Here is a 12,101-nt window from a genome sequence, read left to right as displayed (position 1 = left end):
TGCTGAGTGCATTCCCCATCCATTACGACTGTGCCCTTATAATATATATTCTATACAAGTTAACCCGTGCATGATACTCATGCATTCTAGTCAAATCAAGCTACTTAAGGTGTTAAAAAGGTTCTTGTCATGCATTTGGGCCTAGCCCAGGCCTCCTCAGGAGAAGAGCGTTACTTCCCGACGCAAGCGCCCTTTTTTAATGTGGTTTTGTCCACATGTCACCACCTCATCATTTTTTTCCATCACCTCATCCTTCATCTTCATCGCCACATCCTTCATCAAACTACTTAAGGTGTTAAAAACTCACCACTGTCACCCCCGGCAACCACCAACCACTCCCAACTGTCACTTCTCCTTCAAGAAATATATAGGTCAGTATATAACTCTGCCCAGCAGGTGGCGCTGCAGCTTTGTTTTTGTTTTTTCACACACGCCACTAGGCATTTATATAGTAGATATATTTGCCAGAATGACAATAGTCAGTTTTATTATGTGACACTTTACTTACCATTGTCTTATGTTTCAGACTGTCTCGCTGGTACGTCTAAGCTGCATTATATCTGTGCCAGATATATTGTTATATTTTCAGCAGCTTAGCCCGGATGCTCTCTGTGCAGCTTGCGATACTAAGGCCTGTGAACGAGGTGCTCCCACTTCGGTGTTGGCAACACTTGAGAAGGCAGTCTAAGCAAAAATCACTAATGGCATCAGTGATCGAACGCACTAGGGTGATGTTAGGGTCTGAAAAGGTACGTGAACCACCCACTTTTCTCACGCTTCTAACCACACTCAGTTCACACAGATCATATCTGTCGCAGGCACTTCTTCCCAGACAAAAGGCCTATGTGTCCTGATCTGATTCCACCCAAACATGGACACATCTGCTCACCAGATATGGTCCATTCCTCAACAGACGAGGGCTAGTTAGATCTGGATTCACAGACTAAAACATTAACTCTGAAAATTTAACATCCATTCTCGGGATGTATATTCTCAGCTTAAGCATCAAACACACTTTAACCCTTATGGAATTTGAGTTTGCGGTCCCATCCGCACCTCCTCAGAGGCTGAGCACGGTGTCTGACCTTTTTAGCTGAGAGACAAATAAACAATTAAATTCACAGGCCACAATTTCTTGGAAATCCCCTGGAAAATGGAAGAAAAGTAACTTGTGGGATTAACAACTCTTGTGACTCATATTTTCACTTATTCTGCTATCCCTATGCAGGGCAGACACCCATGGTAGGTTTTTCTCGTACTAGAGGTGTAACATAGCCTCCACTCAACTTACCTGACGTCTGCCAGTAGGTTTTACACCCTACAGGGTCATAGCTGGGTTTTTAAGTAGGCCATTCAGCCATGGGCAGAGCAGTTAGCCAGAGATATGGCAGTATTACAGTGTAGTTTAAAGGGGCCTCTGAGAGTAAGAGTACATCTCTTCCCGTCAGCTCCACTAGGCACGTCAAGGGCGGACTTAAACCCGGCATTCATCTTCATTACCGGGGTCGGCGTGCCCCATCATGTAGTCACTTCCTGGCTCCCATAGGAGCAAATAGTACCTGCACAGGTGCAGTTATGGAAGAAGCCCATATACCTGGCGGTATTCCCAGAGGTTGGTGTAGTTTATTCCAACCTCTTCCCGATCCACAAACGGATCCTTTCCTTCCTTGAAGCTGGCAGTCCTTCAACAGGCAGTCTGCATTCTCTTGTTTCTGATGTAGTCACTGCGCACAGTCATGGCAGGCAGTGAACAAAAGCAGTTCCTGGCTTCAGTATACATCATGTAGGTCTTCTTACATGTACCAGTTGGGAAGGAGGCACCCGGTGTCTCTTTCGCGTTGGCAGAACAGTAATTTACGTTCTGGCTCAGGGTCCTGCCTTTTTCATTCCGCACATTGCACCTCGTGGGGTGCCGAGGTCAGGGCAGGGTTACGCTGCACCCGGTGAGTCACGATTGTACCCTGCCTGGACAAACACTTTCCGAGGGCTCCGTCATCTCTCTCTCTCACAGATAAATCTCCTTCTGGTTCCTGGAAGCACACGTCTGGGTGCAGAGACTACATAGTTTAACACCCAATTTGCCACAGCAGATACGTGTATTAGACCTCAGTTTATAGAATGGGTGCCATAAGGTCTCCCTACCGGAGGAAAGGACCCCCCACTTCAGAGCACGAATTAGGATACCCCTGACGCGGAAAGAGGTCCCCTCTTCTCAGTGACATTGGGCTTCTGGTATACAGGGTACCATCTTTCAAAGTAAAGATGGTTGCATACTCCTCTCTTGACATTCCTAGAGGGAGATTCTAAGACATGCAGGCCCTAAACTACGATAAAGCTAAACTAACAAAATGTAATAGTACTGCATGTGTGTATTCCAGTGAACACACAAATCTGTGAATTAGCAGCTCCACCATTTTATGAGTGTCAGGCGCCGTTCCGCACGGCCGCCTGTCTGCTGACAGCGCGTCTGGTTGCTTAGCGGAGTCCATACTTCCTTGCGGGGGTTCCTGGTGAATACCAGGGGCACATTAGACTCCGCGCCTTCCACTGAGTTGCGCCAACAACAGCAGGTACCCATTATCAGTCGTGACAGTATACTCTGGCTATGACAATGGAGGGGTCTGGTGAACCGTCTGCTCGAGATCTACTCCTGCATCTGGCTCAGCGAGTGGAGCAACAAGAAGCAGCCCAAGCGCATCTCCTACAATGTGTCCAAGGGATTGCGACCCGATTCGATACATTACAGAGTGCTTCACCCGCTACACCAGCCATAACCTCTTCTGCATCTGCAGCATCCAGTGTGGTTATGGTCTCTACAGCGGCCTCCGGTTTACGCATCCTGACACCCGAAAAGTTTGACGTGATCCCAAGAAGTGCAGGGGCTTTTTGAACCAATGTGCCATTCAATTTGAGTGCAACCCAGGGGCCTTTTCTTCAGAACGCACCAAAGTAGCCTTTCTCATCTCCCTCCTCAGTGGTCAAGCTCTTGCCTGGGCCTCACCTTTATGGGAACGAGGGGATCCACTTCTTAATAGCTCCAACTCCTTCATTGAAGCCTTTAGAAAAGTCTTCGACGATCCCGGAAGAGTTGCTTCTGCAGCTACTAGCTTGTTAAACCTCCGCCAAGGTGACCTGTCCGTGGGGCAATACGCAGTTCAATTTCGGACCTTGGCTTCCGAGTTAAAATGGAACAACAAAGCACTGGTGGCAACCTTTTGGCAAGGTCTGGTTGACTGGATTAAGGATGAGCTAATTTCCAGAGAACTCCCGGCTGATCTAGATTCCCTCATCTCTATGTGCATAAAGGTGGATTTGCGCTACCAAGAGCGCATGCAGGAACGCTCTCCTGGCAAACGGTTCATATCACGGCTAGCACCTCAGTTCCAAAATCCCATCCTGCCAGTGGACGAACCAATGCAAGTAGGACGTTCTAAATTATCCCCTGAAGAGAGGGAGAGACGCTTCAAACAACGCCTGTGTCTGTATTGTGGAGATCCGGGACACCTGCTAAGAGTTTGCCCCAAGAAACCGGGAAACTCTTCCTCCTAAACGGTGGCGGGGAGGCCGTTTTAGGAGAGTCCACAGTTGCTCTCTATTCTAAAGAAAATTCCCCAGAGTTTCTGATGGCTGTCATCCTGAGCACCCCTAAGGGTACCTTTTCCACCACGGCCTTTGTGGACTCCGGCTCCTCCGGGAACTTCATTTCGGCGGATCTAGCTTCGCAGCTCCAAATACCTTTAAACCCATTGCCTCAACCGTTATCTCTGACTGCAGTCGACGGTAGTCGTGTTACCCACGGCTCCATCTCCTCCGTGACTTCTCCTGTTCGGTTGATGGTAGGAGTACTTCATAGCGAGATGATCCAACTTTTGGTTTTGCCGAGGTCCATTAACCCCCTCATCTTGGGGCTACCGTGGTTAAGAAAGCATTCTCCTCAGATGGATTGGGACCACGCTCAATTTATGTCGTGGGGTTCAGGATGTCGCCTTAAATGTCTGTCCAGAGTTTTGCCTTCAAAATGTCAAGTGATGGCTCATTCCGAGTTAACCCATCTTCCTGAGGCCTATATGGAATTCCAAGATGTATTCAGTAAGGTTGAAGCGGAGATCTTGCCTCCTCATCGTCCCTGGGATTGCGCTATTGTTTTGTCTCCCGACCAACCCATCCCCAAAGGGCGGACCTACCCTTTATCTCGTCCAGAGACGTCAGCCATGTCTCAATATATTACTGAAAACCTGAAACGGGGATTTATCCGCAAGTCCACTTCCCCAGCGGGTGCAGGTTTTTTTTTCGTTAAGAAGAAGGATGGGTCTCTTCGGCCTTGTATTGATTATCGTCCTCTCAACTGCATCACTGTCAAAAATCGATATCCACTACCTCTCATCTCTGACCTCTTTGACAAGCTCAGTGGATCTCAAATTTTTTCCAAATTAGATCTCCGTGGGGCCTATAATTTGATTAGCATCAAGAAGGGGGACGAATGGAAAATGGCCTTTAACACCAGAGATGGACATTTCGAGTTCCTGGTGATGCCCTTTGCAACGCCCCAGCCATCTTCCAAACCTTTGTTAATGATATCTTTCATGACCTGTTATACACTTCTGTGGTAGTGTATTTAGACGATATATTAATATTTTCTAAAGATCTGAAATCTCATCGGGAACAAGTAAAGGAGGTCCTACGTAGACTCCGGAAACATCACCTCTACTGCAAGCTGGAGAAATGTGTGTTTGAGATTAGCCAGGTACCTTTTCTTGGTTTCATTGTGTCGGGTCAAGGTCTTTGTATGGATCCCACCAAGGTGTCAGCTATCCTGGACTGGCCTCAGCCACAAGGCCTTAAAGCGATTCAAAGGTTCATTGGCTTTGCAAACTATTATCGCCAATTTATTCAGGGGTTCTCCACCATTATAGCTCCCATTACAGCTTTAACCAGGAAGACTGCCAATCCCAGGGTTTGCTCCTCGGAAGCCATGTCTGCCTTCATAACGTTAAAGAAAGCATTTTCTTCAGCTCCAGTTCTGTCTCAGCCAGATCAAGAACGACCCTTCTTCTTAGAGGTAGATGCATCCTCTGTAGGCATTGGGGCGGTGCTTTTTCAAGAGTCTCCTGCTGGCTCACACAACCCGTGTGGGTTTTTCTCCAGACGATTTCTTCCAAGTGAATGTAATTATGGAATAGGGGACAAGGAGTTATTGGCCATCAAGGCGGCTCTGGAGGAATGGCGACATCTGTTGGAGGGGGCTATATTTCCTGTTACTGTGTTTACCGACCATCGGAACCTAGTGTTCATTCAAGAGGCTCGTTGCCTTAATCCTCGGCAAGCCCGCTGGGCATCCTTCTTTGCTCGATTTAACATGAAGCTCACATTCTGCCCTGGGGCCAAGAACGGACGTGCAGATGCATTATCTCGCTCATTTGACGATTCCGATCGCTTAAGACCGTTGGTTCCTCAGCATATTATTGATCCTTCCAATATTGTAGCCCTCACTAGGACCAAAACATCCTCTCCTCCTCTAGGCCACTCATTTGTGGAACCTCATCTCCGGCTCAAGACCCTACAGTGGGCCCATTCATCCCGCATTGCCGGCCATGCTGGAATAAAGAAGACAACATCGTTGCTTTGCCGTCGCTTCTGGTGGCCTACTGTACGTGCCGATATTTGCAAATTTATTGCTTCCTGCACTACTTGTGCTCAACACAAGACTTGAAGAAGAGTTCCGGCAGGTCTTCTTCGTCCACTCCCTATCCCCGATGCTCCTTGGGAAAGTGTGGCCATGGATTTTATCACAGATCTACCCCACAGTGCAGGGTTTACCACTATCTGGGTGGTCATTGATCGCTTTTCGAAGATGGCACACTTTATTCCTCTAACTGGACTGCCCACGGCCAGTCGTCTTGCAGATATCTTTATCGAGGAGATATTCAGATTACATGGTTGCCCGAAGGAGATCATTTCGGACCGTGGAGTCCAATTCACATCCCGTTTTTGGAGAACCTTTTGTAGTAAATTGAACATAGAAATGAAATTCTCTTCGGGATATCATCCCCAAACCAATGGACAGACGGAGCGAATCAATCAGGACCTCGAAACATTTCTTCGCTGTTTTACCTCTGACAATCAGAATAAATGGTCTCAATTCCTTCCTTGGACGGAGTTCTCCCATAACCAACACATTCATGAGTCTACCGGATTCTCCCCATTCTTTATTGTATATGGAAGTCATCCTGTGTTTCCGGATCCTTTTCCAGTGTCCTCTTCATCGGTTCCAGCCGTAGATACTCTCTATCGGGAGTTTTCTCTCATTTGGGCTAAGACTAGGATGGCTTTACTCAAGGCTACTCAGCATCACAAAATCTTTGCAGATCGTCATCGGAGGGCCACTCCTCTCTTAAAGGTGGGAGACCAAGTATGGCTATCCACCCGGGACCTAAGACTAAAAGTTCCTTCTATGAAGATGGCTCTCCGATTTATTGGCACGTACACCTTAATGCAAGTAATTAATCCTGTATGCTTTACATTGAAACTTCCTCCTTCTCTGAGATGTCATAATACTTTTCATGTCTCATTACTACGACCAGTGGTACTCAATAAATTCTATCGACCTCCCTGTCGTCCCCCACCAATACAAACCTCTTCTGGAACAGAATTCGAAGTCAATCGGATCTTGGCTTCTCGCATTCTTCATGGCAAACAGCAATATCTTGTCCATTGGAAAGGATTTGGCCCAGAGGAGAGATCATGGGTGGACAAGCAGGACCTTCACGCTCCTAGAATTCTTAAAAGGTTCCTTCAAACAGGAGGAGGAAGAGGAGGGTATACTGTCAGGCGCCGTTCCGCACGGCCGCCTGTCTGCTGACAGCGCGTCTGGTTGCTTAGCAACCAGACGCATCACTTCCGGATCCCCCTGCCGTCCGACCTCTGGGTGTGATGACGCGCCCCGTTGCTAGGCAACGGGACGCTATGAGCAGGATTCCCGGCGGCAGGTATGACAGCGCTGCAGCGCTGATTCTGATTGGGTTACCACAGTATTTAAACCTCTCCCAGCCCTCTCACCAGTGCCAGAGTATCAGGTCTTCCTGCCTCCAGCGTTTGTGTATACCAGTTGCTGTATTTGTTCCTGACCATCCTCGTGCTGCTTGTGACCTTTTGACCTGGACCGTTTGACCACCTCTATTTGGATTCTGCCTTTGTACTGTTCTTCCTGAAAGTTACCGACCTGGCTTGCCTCACCATTCTTCTGGATTTCCCTTTGTACCTCTTCTACCTGAACGTTGCCGACCCAGCCTGTCTGACACCTCCTTGTATCTCGCTGTGGACTCTAGGAAGGACCGCGACCTGCGTGTCCCTGCAGCGGAGTCCATACTTCCTTGCGGGGGTTCCTGGTGAATACCAGGGGCACGTTAGACTCCGCGCCTTCCTCTGAGTTGCGCCAACAACAGCAGGTACCCATTATCAGTCGTGACAGTGAGTGACAGCAATCTCACTCCATGATAGTGCTGAATCTGCAGCTAACCACAGGATGTGATGGCATACCATGTCTGTATTGCGCAAGTAACACGTCCATTAAGGTTTCTGCCTTAATCGTCGTAATTTCATTGCTTTTTGGAGTTTGAGTGGAAGAGTTTCAATAGTTTTCTTACATTTTAGATGTTGTGTAAGGAACCTTAATCCGACATGTTAAACCGTAAGGTTTTTTGTCCATGGAATATATATATATATATATATATATAATATTAGAGATGGGCGACCTAAACCGAACCCACCCGAACTTTGGGGTACTCTCGCGCCTGTTCAGATTCCAAAACGAGGCAAAATGTCGTCGGAGCTCGCGAGCTTTGGAATCAATAAATTCCTGCCTCAACGGCATTCAAGGCCATTTGACAGAGGGACAGAGAAGGGTTAGGTCACAGTAGAGCAGGCAAAGTGATAGAGTAGAAATAGGAGGATGGGTAATTTTCTGAATTTGCACTAATAAGTGTATGGTCTAATATACACCCTTATAGAAGAGCTGCTTTGGTCCTTTTTATTAATCTAAAAGTCTTTGCAGGCTTTTTTTTCTTAGTTTGCACTACTAAGTGTAGGGTCATAATGTGTTTGCTGGGAATTTCAATGCCTTTTTACTGCATTGTCTGGCACCCTGGATTGGTGTCTGTCTGATAGAAGCATGCATCCCAGGGTGTGGGGGGGAGGGCAGCGCTCGTTGCCATGTATTAGCTGTAGAATTACCTCACTTATCTAAGAAAAGGTGGAGCGATCAAATGAACCATAACTGGTTTCATGATCCATGGACAATTCCATCTTGCACCACTTTTCTATACTGCCACTGCTGTGTGCCAATGTGTTCTAGATGTGCTAGGAACTGCCGTGTGTTTGTGTCATTGCTCTGACGCTTACCATCCAGCCAGGTCGCTGCAGTCTTAGGCTGAAAGTGTATGAAAATATTGTGATCTGTGAGATGGTAAAAATTGAATGGCAATCACTGGAATTTAGTGATAGTGAGGTTAATAATAATGTAGGTACAAAATAATACATAAATTATGTGATTTTTACCCCAAAAAATGAAATTTTGTAAAAACACGAGGGTGGTTTTGGCAAAACCAAAACCTGAAGCTAATCCAGATCCAAAACCAAAACACGGGGGTCAGTGAGCATCTCTAATATATATACACAGGTATAATATCCTTCATGTAGGATAAACCATTAATACAAAAATCTCACGTTACTCTGCTTTTTCATGGTTTCACTGATCACAACACAAAACTGGTCAGTTGTGATGTAGTTTCCTATGTTTATACAGATATATAGACATTGCCTCCAGAATTGCAGCCTTTGGAGAGTGACATTGCATGAAACATCCAAGTACAGGGAATTGTGTCATCGCTTCTTTTTATATAGTGCCAATCAGATTATGCAGCTTTATACAGAGAATATTTGTCATTCACATCAGTCCCTGTTCCATTGGAGCTTACAGTTTATATTCCCTAACACACACACACGGGTCCATTGTAGTCAGACCTTTCAGTATGTTTTTGGACTGTAGAAGGAAACAGGAGCGCTTAGAGATAACCCATGCAATCAGGATGTCTTCGTAGCATCCAATATTTCTAGATCAATAAAACTGTAACAATTTTAAACTGGCATTAATAAAACAATATATTCATGCAGCATGGCATACACCGGAGAGAATATCCTCCCTCAGTAATGTTCTCTGTACGATAGTATAACTGTACGAATCAATACTATTATAGCCTCGGATCAATATGTACACTTATCTTTATCATCTGTAGTGTTACCTATAGTTTGGTTGGTTATCGGTTTGCAGCCTACAGATATTGGTAGCAATGTCAATAACACAGCTTTACGCACGTCCCAGTGTCTATGTGACAAAAATATTTACAACCAATTTACATTTGATGAGAAAAAAAATGTTTTTTTAATTTGGCGTAGGAATTGTAGCTCAATGAGTTTTTATGTGCATATAATAGAAAATTGTCACGTGATCTGGTACCCCCAGGGGCCAAATCTTATGGGGGGTTCCATTTGCCCAGAAACCCCCTTATACTTGAATCATGTACTGTGGTACCTGCAGTCTAAACCCCATTTTTGTGGGGATGTGCCTATGTGTTAATGAACTTTGGCTTCAACAAAATGGCCGCAGTGATTATTCTCACTTTTGGCTCTAGCGTTTCTGTGATTTTAGAGAAAAGAAAGATTTTTTTGTAAAAGTAAGTTACTTGTGATATTCTGCAATTTCTAGGCTGCTGAAAATGATGTGAAGCACTAGGTGAGTAAGTGTGACACTAATTGTAATGATTTTTTTAATTGGATGTGAGTGGGAGATTAGTATTCATTTTGCTATATTACTTTGCAAGGTGTTACATTATATTATTTTGGTAAGATGGTCAAGAATCATTTATTTAAAGGAAATTATTATTGTGTTTTTTGTTTTTTTTTTAATCTACAGGTTGAATTTTGTCTCATTATTTTCTATTTAAGATTAGTTATTGCAATCCTATACATTGTACTTTTCTAATTTTATTATTTTTGCAGCAAGTGTTTTTTGGGGGTTTTTTGTTTTGATTTTCTTTCTGAGGTCAAGCATTTTGGACCCCCCCTTCTGGAAATCCTGTGTTTACCCCAGTACCCTACTCTTCCCCCCCTCCCCATTGCAGATCTGCATTATCTCTCAGCATCTATGTTTAAGGATATTCCATCTCTGTCGCCAATCCAGGGGTGTCATAATGACTGTCGCAGTAATGGACGCACTCTGAGATTACTAGATTTACTAAAGGGCGGTTTGCTCAAACCACCGCTTTTTGACTATTTTTCCAGTGGTTTTGAAACCGCCGGATTTACTAAAGCCCAAACCGCCTTTAAAACGGCCAGAATTGACATTTTTCAAAACCACCACTTTACCACTCGCCATCCGATTTCAACAATGATGAACATATAAACAGCCAGATTTACTAAGCTGGTCTTTTAAAAAAAAAAAAAAAAACGCTGCAAAACCGCCATCCAAATGGCCAAAATCAAAGAGGTGCTTGTGAGAGGTGAGATTGTTCAGACTGCTGCTGTTTGAGCTATTGTGGCATTCAGAACATAAGAGGAAGCACCATTGACATTTAATTTATTTGGGCAATCATTATTTTTTTATTAAGGGGCAAAATTAATTTAATAGTAAATTATGAGGGAATTTTTTGTTTCATATTTTTTTAAACGAACACTATTCTAGCATTATATTATGTGGGAAATGTGAATATATATTATTAGCTGATTGATAATCGTGGATATTATTTATGTTGCACAATTTGTATATACATATTGCCCTAATAATATAATAATTAAATAAATGTATCCCTTTAATATAATGAAATTTTTTTCCCCCTCATAAGTTAATATTAAATTAATTTTGCTCCTTAGTCAATACATAATGATTGCCCAAATAATTTAAATGTCAATCGTGCTTCCTTTTATATTCTCAATGACAAAATAGTTCAATCAGCACGTTTGAGCAAGCAAGCCATTCTGAAGCAGGTATTAAAACTGTCCTGTCTGTTGGATGGCGGTTTTGATTCTTAGTAAATATACAGTAAAATATAGAGAAACTGGGCAGAGGCTGAAATATGGTAAATGGATGCTCGTCCAGTAAATACGCCACCGAAGGTGGCTCCTGCCAGACTCGCTTTGTTGGGGATACGGAGATGAGTCTGGTTGGGGACACGGAAAGAGTGCTGGTTGGGGTAACTTATAAGGGTATATTTTGTTGGTGCCTCTTAAGTACACAAATAAATTGCTCAGAGATGACAGTTTATCTTTAATAGTTTCTAATCCAGATTTAATGTAGATTTGGACACACAGTGTGGTTTGCTACGAATAATACGCTCTTTACTCCTGCGCGTGTGCACTGGTTACGGTTGTGGCAATATGAAGACTGAACTGCATCTTGCCCTTAAGACCCCTCGAGGCTCATTATGATTGAAAAGGCGGAAGTGGAAAGGAGGCCGCCTGTAAGCGTAAGCAAAATACGTTATGGGCGTGTTGGGGTCAAAATACGACTTTTTACAGTATAATGGGCATATTTACACACAATTTATTTAACTTTTTTTTTTTTAACAAATCTTTAGTTATATTTACAAAGAATAATGGCAATTTTGACAGACAAATAATCTGGCAAAAGAACATCCCCTACGGCTCAACTTTCTACAATCGAAGTATTAAAACTGAACCTAGCTATTTGTGAGTTAGGCAGGGAGAATAATATACTAAGATCATCAGGACCACAGCCCTTCCAGTGGACCAGATACTGCAGATCTCTCCTGGATCTGCAGCAGTCCGTGATTGATTGAATAACATATTCTTTCTGGCCCTTCTACCTCTACTGCAGGAGGAAGAACCATCTTTCATTGGGCAAATGGATCCTTCGCCACCAGTTTCAAAAGAGAGACGTGAATCAAACTGATGTAGAAATGACATGAATGGGATTTTTCTTTTTATATTTTAGGCTTGCACCCTCCACCACCTCTGGTTCTACTTTCATCACTTATCAGTAACATGAGGTCAGAGCTTATTATGACATCAGATCAGGTGACATAGTTTCC

General features: G+C 44.2%; 1 protein-coding gene across 1 annotated transcript in view; it reads right to left on the bottom strand.

Annotated features, from left to right (window-relative positions):
* The window catches only part of LOC142142747 (actin-like protein 6A), a 79,888-nt gene that overhangs the window by 13,710 nt on the left and 54,077 nt on the right, over window positions 1–12,101 (bottom strand). The gene's annotated exons all lie outside the window — the stretch shown is intronic.

Source organism: Mixophyes fleayi, chromosome 3, assembly GCF_038048845.1.
Source record: "Mixophyes fleayi isolate aMixFle1 chromosome 3, aMixFle1.hap1, whole genome shotgun sequence".
Taxonomy (NCBI): domain Eukaryota; kingdom Metazoa; phylum Chordata; class Amphibia; order Anura; family Limnodynastidae; genus Mixophyes; species Mixophyes fleayi.
The sequence above is the reverse complement of the archived record's forward strand: the minus strand, read 5'-3'. Positions and strand labels throughout refer to the sequence as shown.